The sequence below is a fragment of the Protopterus annectens genome, chromosome 2.part0, assembly GCF_019279795.1.
Source record: "Protopterus annectens isolate FY-2018-M chromosome 2.part0, PAN1.0, whole genome shotgun sequence".
Lineage (NCBI taxonomy): Eukaryota > Metazoa > Chordata > Ceratodontiformes > Protopteridae > Protopterus > Protopterus annectens.
This window is the reverse complement of record NC_056728.1, coordinates 1,146,402,269-1,146,417,002: the sequence shown is the minus strand read 5'-3', so window position 1 is coordinate 1,146,417,002 and position 14,734 is coordinate 1,146,402,269. Positions and strand designations below refer to the sequence as shown.

The 14,734-nt window shown below is 37.8% G+C and overlaps 1 protein-coding gene across 5 annotated transcripts in view; it reads left to right on the top strand.

Moving 5' to 3' along the window:
* Nucleotides 1-14,734, top strand: part of LOC122793381 (protein transport protein Sec24B-like) — a 2,932,722-nt gene that overhangs the window by 1,992,108 nt on the left and 925,880 nt on the right. The gene's annotated exons all lie outside the window — the stretch shown is intronic.

Below are 14,734 nucleotides of genomic sequence, written 5' to 3'. Positions count from 1 at the left end.
CAAAGGAAAGAGGCTCACAAGCAAATTTCTCTGTTGCTCCAAATAGGGGCCATTCAGCCGGTTCCTGTGCCAGAAAGGGGCCTAGGATTTTATTCTCGCCTGTTCTTAGTACCAAAAAAGGGGAACATGTGGAGACCAATTTTGGATCTGTCTATCCTCAACACTTATCTGGACATTCCCAAGTTCAAAATGTTGACGTTACAACAGCTTTTACCTCTGCTGGGCAAAGATCACTGGATGGTAACTTTGGATCTCAAGGAAGCTTACCTTCATGTTCCTATCAGACTAATTTGCAGGAAGTATCTGCGTTTTCGAGCTGGGAATTCTCATTATCAGTTCTCTGCATTGCCCTTTGGCTTATCTACTGCGCCCAGAGTATTCACAAAGGTTCTGGCTCCAGTGATAGCTTTCTTCAGGCTAAAAGGAATACAAATCTATCCTTATTTGGACGATTGCCTGATTCTGGCTCAAGGAAGGGACGTGCTTCTTCAGCATTTGGAATATGTGATAGCAGTGCTAAGATGCCTAGGGTATTCTGTGAACGAAATAAAGTCCAGTCTAGTACCCTCTCAAGACATGTGCTTTCTGGGTGTGAGACTGAATACAGCAGCCCAGATGGCCTTTTTAACCCCGGACAAACAAAAGAATCTTTCTCTTTACTTCCATCAACTATCTCTTCAGTCCGGGCTGACTGCAAGGACAGTCCTTCAAGCCTTAGGGTTCATGGCATCTTGTATTCTGGTACTTCCCAATGCCAAACTGCATATGAGGAAGCTACAATGGTATCTCAAAAATGTATGGACACAGCACTGCCAGGATTTGGACACTGTCATTCAAATAATACCTTGCATTCAAAAGGAATTTTTGTGGTGGGCTCAGGAATGTCACCTAAACAAGGGACTCTCTGTGACCCGGCCAGAGGCGAGTCAGATTCTAACGACAGATGCCTCAGACACAGCTTGGGGAGCTCATCTGAATGGAAAGTGGATACAAGACAAGTGGCCTGCCAGACTGCAGCATCTACATATCAACATGAAGGAGATGTTAGCAGTCCAGTTTGCATTACTGGCTTTCAAGGATTTACTTCTTCCAGGGCAGGTGTTGATTCTAACAGACAACACAACTGTCATGTGGTACATCAACAAACAAGGGGAACACATTCTTATCCTCTATGCAGGCAAGCAATGATTTTGTGGGAGACTGCGTTAAGCTTGCAGCTGAATCTTCAAGCAAGGTTTCTGCCAGGAGCACAGAACTCCTTAGCAGATGTGTTAAGCAGGCAAATCATGGATCCCCACGGGTGGAAACTGGATCTTCATGTATTTCAGACATTGACAGTGTCATGGGGAACTCCAGACATAGATCTGTTCGCTTCTCCACTAAACCACCAGCTGCCAAAGTTTTGCACGAAGGTTTCATCACACAGCCTGGAAAGTGGATGCTCTTTCTTTCAGTTGGAAAACTCTTCATGTGTATGCCTTTCCACCTCTGCCTCTCCTCCCAAAGGTACTTCTAAAGGTCAGACAAGACAAGCCAAGGATGATTTTAATAGCTCCAGATTGGCCTCGGCAGCACTGGTACCCATTGCTGAGGAGTCTGGTAAGGAAGCCTCCATGGCCCTTACCTTTGATTCCACACCTATTGTCTCAGAAGGACGGGCATCTGCTCAATGTCAAGCTTCACTCTCCATCTAACAGCTTGGCATATTCTGTTTTGAACCATAGCAGGTCTCAGCTTCCTCAGCAAGTTTTGAATGTGATTATGGAAGCTAGAAGACCTAGTACAAAGAAAGTGTACGCAGGAAAATGGAAGAGATTTTTATTTTGGTGTGCAGCAAAGGATTTGGATGTTTCTGAGCCAAATTTGAGTGTGGCTCTTCAATATCTTACTGAGTTATTGGACAAAGGTTTGTCTTTCTCTTCCATTAAGATTCATGCTGCAGCAATTTCAGCTCACTATGATTGTGACCCACCATTGTTTTCTCATCCTTTGTTCAAGCAATTTCTTAGAGGGGCAAAGAATATAAGACCCCCTAGAGCTCCTACTCCTGCTTGGGACCTCAATTTTGTGTTGGAGAAACTCACTCTACAACCTTTTGAGCCTGCAGCTACTGCTGAATTGAAATATTTGTCATGGAAGACTGCTTTTTGTTAGCCATTACATCTGCAAGAAGGGTGTCTGAATTGCAGGCCCTTATGGCGGTTGAGCCTTTCCTGATTTTTCATAAGGATAGGGTATCTTTACGTACTAATCCTTCCTTTATGCCTAAAGTGGTTTCTAGTGTGGCTTTAAACCAAACTATTCATTTGCCTACCTTTTATGCAGATCCCCAAAATAAGGGGAAAAGATTTTGCACACTTTAGATGTACACAGGCAGTTGCGTTATTATTTAAGCAGGACTAAGGATTTTAGGCAGTCTCAGCAGTTGTTTGTTTCTTTTGCTTTGAGTTCTCAGGGCAAGCCTGTGTCAAAACAAACTATTTCTAAGTGGATTGGGTTTTGCATTGCATTTTGTTATTCCCATCATGGCAAGGAGATTCCAGCTGGGATTAGGCCTCATTCCACTAGGGCTACTGCCACTTCAACAGCATTTCTAAGGGGTGGCAACTAAGGATATTTTGGAGGCAGCTACTTGGAGTTCAGTGCATACTTTCTCTAAGCATTACCACCTTCCTCTCTACTCTAAATCTAGGGCTGGTTTTGCCACGGCTATTTTGCAGGGCATGTTGTCAGCTCCTGCTTCCTTATGATTTGCCAGCCTCCCTTACCTCTGCTTTGGGATTCTACCCAAGTGTTAGGACTGCAGCAATGTGGTATGAAGAACATAGTACAGTTTTGTACCTACCATAAATGTAGATGTTCAAGATCCACATTGCTGCAGTCAATCCTCCTTCCTCCCTCCTCTGTGTTTAGGGGTGGTTGTGTGGGTGAGGTTATACTCTTGTAAATTTGTATATCTTGTATATATATTTGGTGCAGGAGTGTGTGGTGTTTTTTGGTTTTAGCCTTATCTTTTTAGGGTCTTCTGACATCTGGGGCAAGAAAAGACTGAGGATATGACGTCGGTCATGCGCATTTGTACCCTGACGTCCTGACGCCAGACTAATGCGCCTTGACCGACGTCAGCCATATACTTTGGTATTCGGGCTGACTGGGACAGCGGACTACCCAAGTGTTAGGACTGCAGCAATGTGGATCTTCGAACATCTACATTTATGGTAGGTACAAAACTGTACTTTTTGAGGTAGTGGTTGCTTGGATGTCTGCTTTGGAGTCCTCTGTTGTTTTGGTAGATTTTTAGTTAGAGCCTCTGAGTATGTTTTTGTGTGTTTATGTGTTTGGTTTGCAGTTGTGATAGGTCTATGTGAGACTGGGTTTGTGGTGTGTGTGGTTACCTTCTCCTCCTGACTGATTTTGCCAGTACTGAGTTGAGAGAGCTCAGCCTCCAGTTTGGCTATATAGTTGCATCTCTCACATATAATTGTATTTGTTGGGAGGAGGAGAGGGTTGTCTGTGTACATGAGGCAGTTGTAACATTGCCTCAAGATTCCCAGATTCATCAGCTGAACTGGAGAGGACGCCAGTAATTGACCCTTCGACATGCTAGAATAGTGTAAGGGATTGCTGTGTAACTGAGTCAGAAAGGACCTATAGAAATGGGTACTCAAGGGGATTGTAGTTGGATGTAGTGCTTTCTTTTTGTTTGAGTGCTTTACCTGTGTAAAAATGCATTAGGAGCAAGTGCTGGGCTTTTCAGATAGAGAATAGACTGTTTAGATTGAAAGTAGAGCACTTCTAAGGGAAAAACTGAAGAGCAGACTTAGCGGAGCCAGAAATAGTTTAAACTTGATTAACCGGCGCTGCCCGATGCGCTATGCGCAACTTCGTGCAAAATCGCGCAATAGCGCGCTAAAGCAGGCTTTATAGCAGGGGGTTAGAAAGATATAGGAAATGGCACAAAACGGCCAATAAACTACAAGTTGCTGGGCTGGAACCACTCCTTTAGGGACAAATAGGCTGCTCAGTGCTCCCCACTCCCACTGGTGAACAAAGAAGCTTCCTCCTATCCAAATAAGGATATGGACAACACAGGAACTATGACACAGCCCAGAGATCAACAAAATCTGAAGACTGGACTATTCTAGTTCAGTAAAGGTGAGAAAACAAGGATATTCTTTTTTTTTTTTTTTACAAACAGACAAAAAAAGATACAGTAACAAACAGTAAATGCTTTAAATCGGCTAGCGCACTTGAGTGTGTAGCCTACCAGTTAAGTTAAGCAAAAACAGACTTTTTAAAGTGCAAAACAGTTCAGAAGCAAACAGAAATACAGTAAATCAACTTGCAGAGCTAGTTAAGTAATAAAAATACGCTTTTAGGTGAAATACAGTCGAAATACAGCAGTCGAAAAATAGAAAGCCAGAAAAATACTTATAAATCAAAGGAAAGTCACTCTTCCACACTCTGCTGCTTGTAGAACTCTGCAGGACACCACGAGGAGCTGTGCTGAGACGTATACAAGCGCAAAAGCGGGCTTTATAGCAGGGGGTTAGAAAGAGCTAGGAAATGGCCCAAAGCAGCCAATAAAACAAGTTGCTGGGCTGGAACCACTCCTTTAGGGACAAATAGGCTGCTCAGTGCTCCCCACTCCCACTGGTGAACAAAGAAGCTTCCTCCTATCCAAATAAGGATATGGACAACACAGGAACTATGACACAGCCCAGAGATCAGCAAAATCTGAAGACTGGACTATTCTAGTTCAGTAAAGGCGGGAAAACAAGGATATTTTTTTTTTTTTTTTTTTTTACAAACAGACAAAAAAAGATACAGTAACAAACAATAAATGCTTTAAATCGGCTAGCGCACTTGAGTGTGTAGCCTACCAGTTAAATTAAGCAAAAAGAAACTTTTTAAAGTGCAAAACAGTTCAGAAGCAAACAGAAATACAGTAAATCAACTTGCAGAGCTAGTTAAGTAATAAAAATACGCTTCTAGGCGGAATACAGTCGAAATACAGCAGTCGAAAAATAGAAAGCCAGAAAAATACTTATAAATCAAAGGAAAGTCACTCTTCCACTCTCTCCTGCTTGTAGAACTCTGCAGGACACCAAGAGGAGCTGTGCTGAGTCGTATACAAGCGCAAAAGCGCGCTAAAGTGGGCTTTATAGCAGGGGGTTAGAAAGAGCTAGGAAATGGCCCAAAACGGCCAATAAACTACAAGTTGCTGGTCTGGAACCACTCCTTTAGGGACAAATACGCTGCTCAGTGCTCCCCACTCCCACTGGTGATCAAAGAAGCTTCCTCCTATCCAAATAAGGATATGAACAATACAGGAACTGTGACACAGCCCAGAGATCAGCAAAATCTGAAGACTGGACTATTCTAGTTCAGTAAAGGCAGGAAAACAAGGAGATTTTTTTTTTTTTTTTTTTTTTTTTTACAAACAGACAAAAAAGATACAGTAACAAACAGTAAGTGCTTTAAATCGGCTAGCACACTTGAGTGTCTAGCCTACCAGTTAAATTAAGCAAAAACAAACTTTTTAAAGTGCAAAGCAGTTCAGAAGCAAACAGAAATACAGTAAATCAACTTGCAGAGCTAGTTAAGTAATAAAAATACGCTTTTAGGCGAAATACAGTCGAAATACAGCAGTCGAAAAATAGAAAGCCAGAAAAATACTTATAAATCAAAGGAAAGTCAGTCTTCCACTCTCTGCTACTTGTAGAACTCTGCAGGACACCACAGGGAGCTGTGCTGAGTCGTATACTGTGCAGAGTCGCTGTCCATCTTTCTGATGAGTCCAGGTTAGTAGACAGATTTGGGAAACATGCTTGTGTCCTCTACCTGGGGGCAGTAAACAGTCTCACATATGTTGTGTTCCACTAGGAGGTGACCTGTAAGAGGTCCTAGTCACTGAAGGAGTTGCCTGAAGGACAGTTCAAGACTAGGTTGCAGTCACAAATCTCTCCTAACTCTCTAACCTCTCAATCTGGCCAGCACATAATTCACTGAATTGGCACATCTGTTGCAGCAAGTGACAGCCAAGTTCTTTGCTATTACACCGGGTTGTGTCTTAAGAATTTTGTTGAGAATTTCAAAGCATTCTTCCTTAACATCCTCTTTGATGGAGCCATGTGCTTTGAACCCAAAGTTAAGGAAAAACTGGAAAACATGGAAGAAGGTGATAAAGACAGTCTTATCTGACCCCAAGCACCTTTTCTAGGGCACAGGAGTCTACTTTAGTTATGGTACTGGTGTGGCCAGCAGCAACAGGGGAGTGAAAGATCTGAAAGGAATTGATGAGGCTGTGGAAACTTTAAAATGAATGCCAGCCCAGAGGCAAGAATGATCAGCAAAAGCAAGGATTCAGCAGTCCTCTTGGTGCATAACAAGTAAAATCCCTGATGTCTTGCCGAACTGTCACATTTCGGAGGTTGTCTGAGGTTCTTTCCCTCCTCTTGGATGCACGGTTTGCCATCATGCAGAACAGATGGATTCAGATAATAATATTGTATACTTTTTCCCTTTCCAACGTCTCATGTTGTCTGATATTTCCCGTTGTTCAACACCTACCATGAACAGCTTGTGGCATAAAAGTTTCAAGTTTTTAAACATCAGCACAAGGGCCATCCAAGTGATCCCTGTTGACCAGAGAGGATCTAGTTATTACTTCAATTTACTTTGTTCTAAAGAAGACAAGGGACATCAGGCTGATCCCCAGTTTAGGTTAAATAATTTTAGCCCATAAGCAATTTTTTGGGTTGGTCATGATGCAAGTACATCCTTCCTTGTTTGCAAGGGGACTGGTTGTGGTCTTTGGACTTATTTTTAGTTTAATTACTATTAACACTTAAAAATAAATCCCAGTTTTTTGGAATAGGTTTAGATTGTGGTAATATAAAGGTGTCATTGGATCATCAAATATATTCCTTACAAATTTGTATGGTTAACCAACTGTTTTTCTCTAAGCTCTCTCTCTAAAAAAAATCAGCTGAATGAACTTTATTGCCATTAAGAAATTGATGCCAAAAGGTTAAATCACTATTTTTAAGATCCATCATTGTACTTGAATTAAAAGATTGTAAGCATCCATTCATTTAGGCTATAGGAAGTAATAAAAATAATAGCTATTTAGCTATATAATTAGAGTTCATAAATCTCTTGAAATTTAAAAAGAATATAATTAATAAAAGGGATGAATATGTCTATCTTTCAAGCAGAAATCTTTTAGAACCCAAGAGAATTTATTAATTCCCAGTTTGATATGAGATTCTAAAATAAAATTATATTAGCAATTAAGATTCTTTCATGCATTATTTCCAACAGAAAACATATGAAGAGTCTAGCTATTGAGTTACTATTTTAATAATGTTAGACTTGGGGTATAACTCAGTATTGGGAAACCCAATACCACCTTCTTCTCAACTTTTTGTATGCCATTCAGAAGATACCCTTCTCTTATTAGGATACCATAAAAACTTTAATATAGTTCACCTTTTTAGAATCATTTTAGAAGGAAGTATAATTAATGACTGTGCATAAAATGAGATTTTTGACAAAATTATCATTTTAATCCATGTAAGTTGGTCTTCCATTGTGAAAAATAGTTTATTCCAGTTAAAGATTAGTTTAGCAACTATATCAGTTAAGCTTTTTATAATTCACCGATACTGAATCTTTACTGTTGGACTAAATAGGGATTCCCAGATATTTAATTTGTGAATTGTCCCATTTAAAATTTTTATAACCTTTTTTAAAATGTGTTTATTTTTTTATTAATAAGCAAAGTTCTTGTTTTACAATGATTAAACTTCAAACTTGAAATCTTTTCAAAATAGAGTTGACTATATGTTCTTGCAAAGTTTCAGTATCACCACTTTGAATATTATCAGCAAATAGCTGAGCTTTAGAGGTTTTAGCTGCATCTATTATAAAACCCTTAATATTTTTATTAGATCTTATGTATTTAGCAAACTCTGTAATGCAAATAACAAAGGAGATAAAGGACATCCTTGTTTTTGTGCTTTTTAATATTTTGAAGGAGCTAGATATAAAAGGGCCTATTTTAACAAAAGATATTGAATTGTCATAAAGCTTTTTTATTAAATTGATAATCTGTAGGGAAAATTGTATTCTTTGAGGATTCTAAACAAGTGAGGCCAGTTCACCGAATTGTGAGTTTTATCCACATCCAAGCTTATTATTGAAAGTTCTTGCTATTTTAGCCATATCTATTAATGAAAAGAGTCTAATAATGTTGTCTTGAACCCTCTTTAACATAAAACCAGTCTGATCATTATTTATTAAACCTGGTAATTTAAGATTAATCTTTTTGCCAATATAGGCATACATAACTTATCTACATTTAAAAGCAAAATGGGATGATAAGATGAGCAGTATTGTATGATTTTATCTGGTTTTAAGATGGGTGTAACAAGAGAAAATCTCCAAGAAGGAAGAACATTTGACGTAGTCTTAACTTCTTCAGAAGTTTGTAATAATTTTAAAATATTGCCAGGCATTAATTTATATAATTTGGGTATTATACCATATAGTGCTGGGGGCTTGTTACTTTTAAGATATTAATTCGATCCTTTAATTCTCTAAAAGAAAATGACTTGTCATTTCTAATTTTCTGTTCTTTAGTTAACTTATACTGAATGTTTTCCTTACAAAAACTAACCACTAAACTACTGTTATCTAGCTTTGCCTTGTTTTTATTAATTTGTTCATAATAATTTCTGAAAGGTATATCTTTTAAATTGGTTACCTTTTTATTCTTATTCCTCACTTTGTAAGTGATCTCTCTAATATGATTTATATTATTTATGTCCTTTGATCTAATGGCTAATCTGTGCAAACTCTTAGGGTTTATTAAATACAGTTGTAATTTTATTTTTTCCAAATTAATTGAAATAATATGGTGAAGTATTTCTAGATATTTCTGGTTCAGATTTATCAACTCAAGATTTGCAGATTTATCATTAGGTTTTAGATTAAAATACATTTTCTATATTAGATTGCAGAACATTTAACTCTTTGTTGCATTCCTTTCTTTTACATACATCCCATTTTTTAATTCTACCATATAAACTTTTAATGTATCCCATAAAATAACTTCCAAAACCTCACCATTATTAAATTCCATAATTTGATTTAATTCTTTTTAAAAAAACATTCACTAAAACCTTTTATTTTAATTATATGTGCAGGAAGTCTTTGACAAAGAATTAAATTATTAGGACTTAATGTTATGGTAAAAGTAATAGAAAAGTGGTTTGTTAAAGGACACACAACTATCAACTTCTATTTTAGAATAATAGAGCATTAGAAGTAAAAAAAAAAAAAAACTATCATTATTAGTTTGGGTACCAAATCTAAAAGAATAATGTTTATAGTTAAAGAGAATTTGCTAATCTTAATTCAAAGATATTTCTTGTCTATTGAAGATGATCTGAGTTTATCAGTAGTAGTATCCTTATTTGATAAGATACAGTTAGTCTCCAGCTGTCAACATTTCTCCTTTTGCATACAGTGTTATATCATCTAAATATTTGTAGCAGTTTTAGTTCTAATTCCAAGAATCTTCTAGGTATTTCCAAAAGCATAATATTTATTATTCATCTTTTCTACCACCAATCCCAGCATACCATTCATATCAGAATAGATATCAGCTATTTTAGTCATAACTAATGATTTCTTCCTAAGAATAAGAATGTCTCTTCTTTTTGATCTAAAATGAGATCCCACGAGAACTAAATAGTCTTTTAATAACAATCTTAAGTCCTTAGTCAATAAATGTGTTTCCTGCAAAAAAGGTATATTTGCTTTGTATAACTTTAAGTAAAACAACCCCCTTTAAAGTTTATTTAGACAATTAATATATAATGAAATACATTACTATTCTGCCATCTTTTAAAACAAATGGTTTAAGAGCTAATATGCAATGATTTAGTACAATGAACACATTCTTAACAGTAATATAACTTACTATGGACAGAAGTACTAATATTAGTATAAATCTATTATAAAAACATTTATATCTCCTAACATGGAATAAAACATTTCTGGTGTGATATAATCATACAAAAATGACTCACTGACAATTTCATTACACTACCTAGTGTCTGTCTATTGCTGCTGCTGCTTTATTTTGAATAATTAACATACAAGTCAAATAAATAAAGCACACTGTTATAAATCTCATATTTCTAATATACATGTTTGATGAACTATACATCTAACTTTGTAATATTTAATATCAACTTATGCTTTTTACTTCTATTATAAAACTATGTAATCTCTGTTATGCCTTTATACTAGCTATAATTATGCAATTAATTTATAAATCAACATATATGAACTCCATTCTTAAAGTATGTTTTCCTACTGTGAAAGAAAAATACTTTATACCAGTTTGTCTAATATTTTTTAAACATTTTCGGAAGATCTAATCTATGACGTTCTAAAATAAACAGACAAGTAATTCATATGTGATCTATTAAGACCAAGTACACAATGCAAATTTGTATATATGACTGAACTCTCACCAAGAATAGTGTACTTTAGTCTCTATCTTTTAATAATTTTATAAATTTCTTTTCACTACTAATAATTATGGTAGTATCAAAGACAATTCCCAAACTATTATATCTGTATTTTTGAAAATCATTACTACAGGCTTCTTTTATTTGCTTACTGTGAGAGAATGCCAATAGGAAGATTACCGTAAACTTGTATATTAAACGTTACTAATCTCATGTGCTGCGGTAGCGTTGTCGCCTCACAGTAAGACGTTGTCCTGTTCGATTCTCAGCTAAAGCGTCTTCTCTGTGGAGACATGCTTGAATGGGCGTACCTTCTTTGAAGGTTGTACGTCAGGGCTGGCAACTCGGTATGTAAAATTCTGCTGCCAATCATTAGCGGACCGGAGTTCTGCTGTGGCGACCCCTAACCGGGAAAAGCCGAAAGATACAGCAACAACTAATCTCATGAATAAACTCACCATATTAAACATCAAGTAAGTAAAAGTATTTAACCACAGTGATATAGTTTGAAGGGCTGATTATAACTGTAAATTAAAGTTCCTAGATAAATATTGTGAATTCACTTGTATACTGACATTTTGCAACATGCACAGTTATGTAGCCTTCTGAAATAGTAACAGAAGCCAAGGAAAGTAAATATCACACTCGAAAAAAAGCACAGCATCTACTCGTCTGTCCTATAAGATCAGAATAAATTATGCATTTTATGTACCTCATTTATTTGAAGCACTTCTATTAATTCAGAGCACTACAGATGCGATGTTTGCTCTGAGAGTGTTGATGGAGAAGTACAGAGAAGGTCAGAAGGAGTTGCATTGTGTCTTTGTGGATTTAGAGAAAGCATATGGCAGGGTGCCTAGAGAGGAGTTGTGGTATTGTATGAGGAAGTCGGGAGTGTCAGAGAAGTATATAAGAGTGGTACAAGATATGTATGAGGGTAGTGTGACAGCGGTGAGGTCTGCGGTGGGAGTGACGGATGTATTTAAGGTGGAGGTGGGATTACATCAAGGATCAGCTCTGAGCCCTTTCTTATTTGCAATGGTGATGGACAGGTTGACAGACGAGATCAGACAGGAGTCCCTATGGACTATGATGTTTGCAGATGACATTGTGATCTGTAGTGAGAGTACGGAACAGGTGGAGGAGACCCTGGAGAGGTGGAGAATATGCTCTAGAGAGAAGAGGAATGAAGGTCAGCAGGACTAAGAATATATGTGTGTGAATGAGAGGGAGGATAGAGGAATGGTGAGGATGCAGGGAGTAGAGGTGGTAAAGGTGAATGAGATTAAGTACTTGGGATCAACAGTTCAGAGTAATGGTGAGTGTGGAAGAGAGGTGAAGAAGAGAGTACAGGCAGGATGGAGTGGGTGGAGAAGAGTGTCAGGAGTAATTTGTGACAGATGAGTACCAGTAAGAGTGAAAGGGAAGGTCTGCAAGACGGTAGTGAGACCAGCTATGTTATACGGGTTGGAGACAGTGGCATTGACAAAAAGGCAGGAGTCAGAGCTTGACGTGGCAGAGTTGAAGATGTTAAGATTTGCACTGGGTGTGACGAGGATGGACAGGATTAGGAATAAGTATATTAGAGGGTCAGCCCAGGTTGGAAGGTTTGGAGACAAAGCCAGAGAGGCAAGATTACATTGGTTTGGACATGTGCTGAGAAGGGATGCAGAGTATATTGGGAAAAAATGCTAAGGATGAAGCTGCCAGGTGTAACAGGAAAAGAGGAAGGCCTAAGATAAGGTTTATGGATGTGGTGAGAGAGGATATGCAGGTGGTTGGTGTGACAGAGCAAGATGCAGAGGACAGGAGGAAATGGAAACAGTTGATCTGCTGTGGCAACCCCTAACGGGAGCAGCCGAAAGAAGAAGATATTAATTCACATTCCTATTCTGAAATCAAAAGATGGTGCTTTCATTCAGCTACAGTATCTGTTTAATTTATGTATTAAAACTAAATCATTTAGTTTACTGAACACATGGCATAAAACAATTGCACTACTTTAAATATATACAAATAACATTTTAATTCAGTATTAACAATTTTTTACAATTCAGTCATACCATTCAAATGTTAAGGCAGAGTTTAATTTCACTTGCATTTATTTCTTTTGATGCTTGTTTAGATGTTCTGTTCAGTTGCTTCCTGTTTCTGAAGGGGTGAAAGGTCAAGAAGTGCTTCCTCCTTCTCCCATAGTCTAAAATTAAACTGGGATGCTGTGGTGATTAAAGGAAGCTTGTGGCAATTATAACCACATTCTTTTAAGACAACAATATTCAGACCTGGAAAATAAAATTAAGAGAGATTGTTTTCAAAGTAAAAAGGCTTGGCAATTGCATTAGGCGAACCCCAATTTTAAAAAATTAAATGTTTATGACAGTTTAAATCAAACAAGCTCTCATACAGTTATCAAATGTACTAGACTAGCTACCATTGTATTTAATATACTAACTAAATGCAAATCCCCTTTGACTAAACAGAATGTAATCAGAAATATTTACCTGTGCATGTTGTCATTCAGAAAAGCAGTCAGCAGCTACTTATACGTTTTTTCGTTTAATAAGGTGACATTTGTTACTCACTCAAGCAAAAACCTTTATATTATTAAGAATAGACAGTAGTTCCTTCTTCACATAGGTTTCTTGAGATGCTGCTTTAGAATGGCTCATTTTTTTCTAGTAGTTATGGTGGTGATTTGTATTTTTGACAGGAAAATATTTTAATATGTATATTTTTTCAAACCGTCCCAAATGGTTTTCTTTATGGTATTTCACCTTTGCAGAATGTTTTTTGATTTTGTTAATTAAATCCTGTCAAGTTTGTTAAAAAAAAGGAAAGCAAAAATCTTATGCTGCTAGCCATCTTGGCCACGCCCCCAGGCAAAGGCAATTCTTTACCTTTACAACTGGATCCTAGCCGAACAAATTGTAGGCAGACTGTTTGTAGCTCAGAAGACTCTAATGTCTTTTTCAAGTCTGGAAATAATGTTGAAGATTGCAAGGTCCCAGCTGGAGCTGTCACTGACATTTGCTAGATGCACTTTAGACACTGCCGTTCAAGGCATGCCTTCTTTTAGACAGGATTTTCCTTCTGTAGCAGTAAATAAATGGTGCGGTTTGTACTCGGTACCACAACCTCACATATTGGTGTCAGTCCCAAGGAGGTCAGACAAGATACTTCAGCCTTCCAAAGATTTGAGTTACTCAGTGGCGTCTCCTAAGGTTGAGTGTATTGTTGCTCATCAAGTTCATGCAAATCTCTGTCTCAAAGCAGTGGGTCTCATATCAGTTACTGTTTACATGCCCCCCCCCCCCCGCAAAATTCTGCATGATCGTCCTTCAGTGGACTTCAGAAGTACAACAGTTTCACTTAATGTATCCCTTGTCTCAACATAATTTCTAAGGCTTGCAAGATTTACAGTGGTGGCTGTATACTTTTTAATCTTATTCTGGGCAACCCTTCTCAAATTCCCATCCAAGTAATGGTTGTTAACGTTGACACCTGTGCCATAGAGTCAAAAGGATTGTCATAGGCAAACATTTCAAGATAGCTGGTCAGAAATGGAGGCCAGTCTGTCCTTACTCTGTAGATGTTTTAGAATTCTCTACTCAACATACAGTTGCCATCCACACAGATAACATGGTTGTAGTTTTAGTATGAGAAGGGGGGGGAGGGTGCACTTTCTCCTCACCATTCTATCGAAAAGCAGTGATATAGGAATGTTAAATATGCTACCAAAATGCACTGTCATTCATATATGAGAGGTAGCCAGTTTTGTAACAGACATGCTTAGTCATTGCTTACTGATGCCTTGCAAGTGGTCCCCCATCCTCTTTATTGTAGAACCTCTTCTCCCACTTGAGAAAATGATCATTCCCAAATATGACAATTTGTAGTCCCTCATCTCCCCACCAGGGGAATGTCCCAGGTCTGTTGCTGTATACAAAGGGGTCCTTTATACTCTCCTTCATTTTCCCCTTATTCCAGACTTCATTCAGAAAGCAGGAAAAAGTTCCTTTTCATAGCCCCATTCTGGAATCAGCAAATGTGTTTTTCCTATTGCTTTGCTGATTGGTAGTCCTACTGGATGAAGCAGTCCAGAAACCTGCTTATTCATCATTCAGCAAGCCTTGTGAGGACCTTCACTACCTTCATCTCACTGCATGGTTATTTCAGCTTCAGCAGTG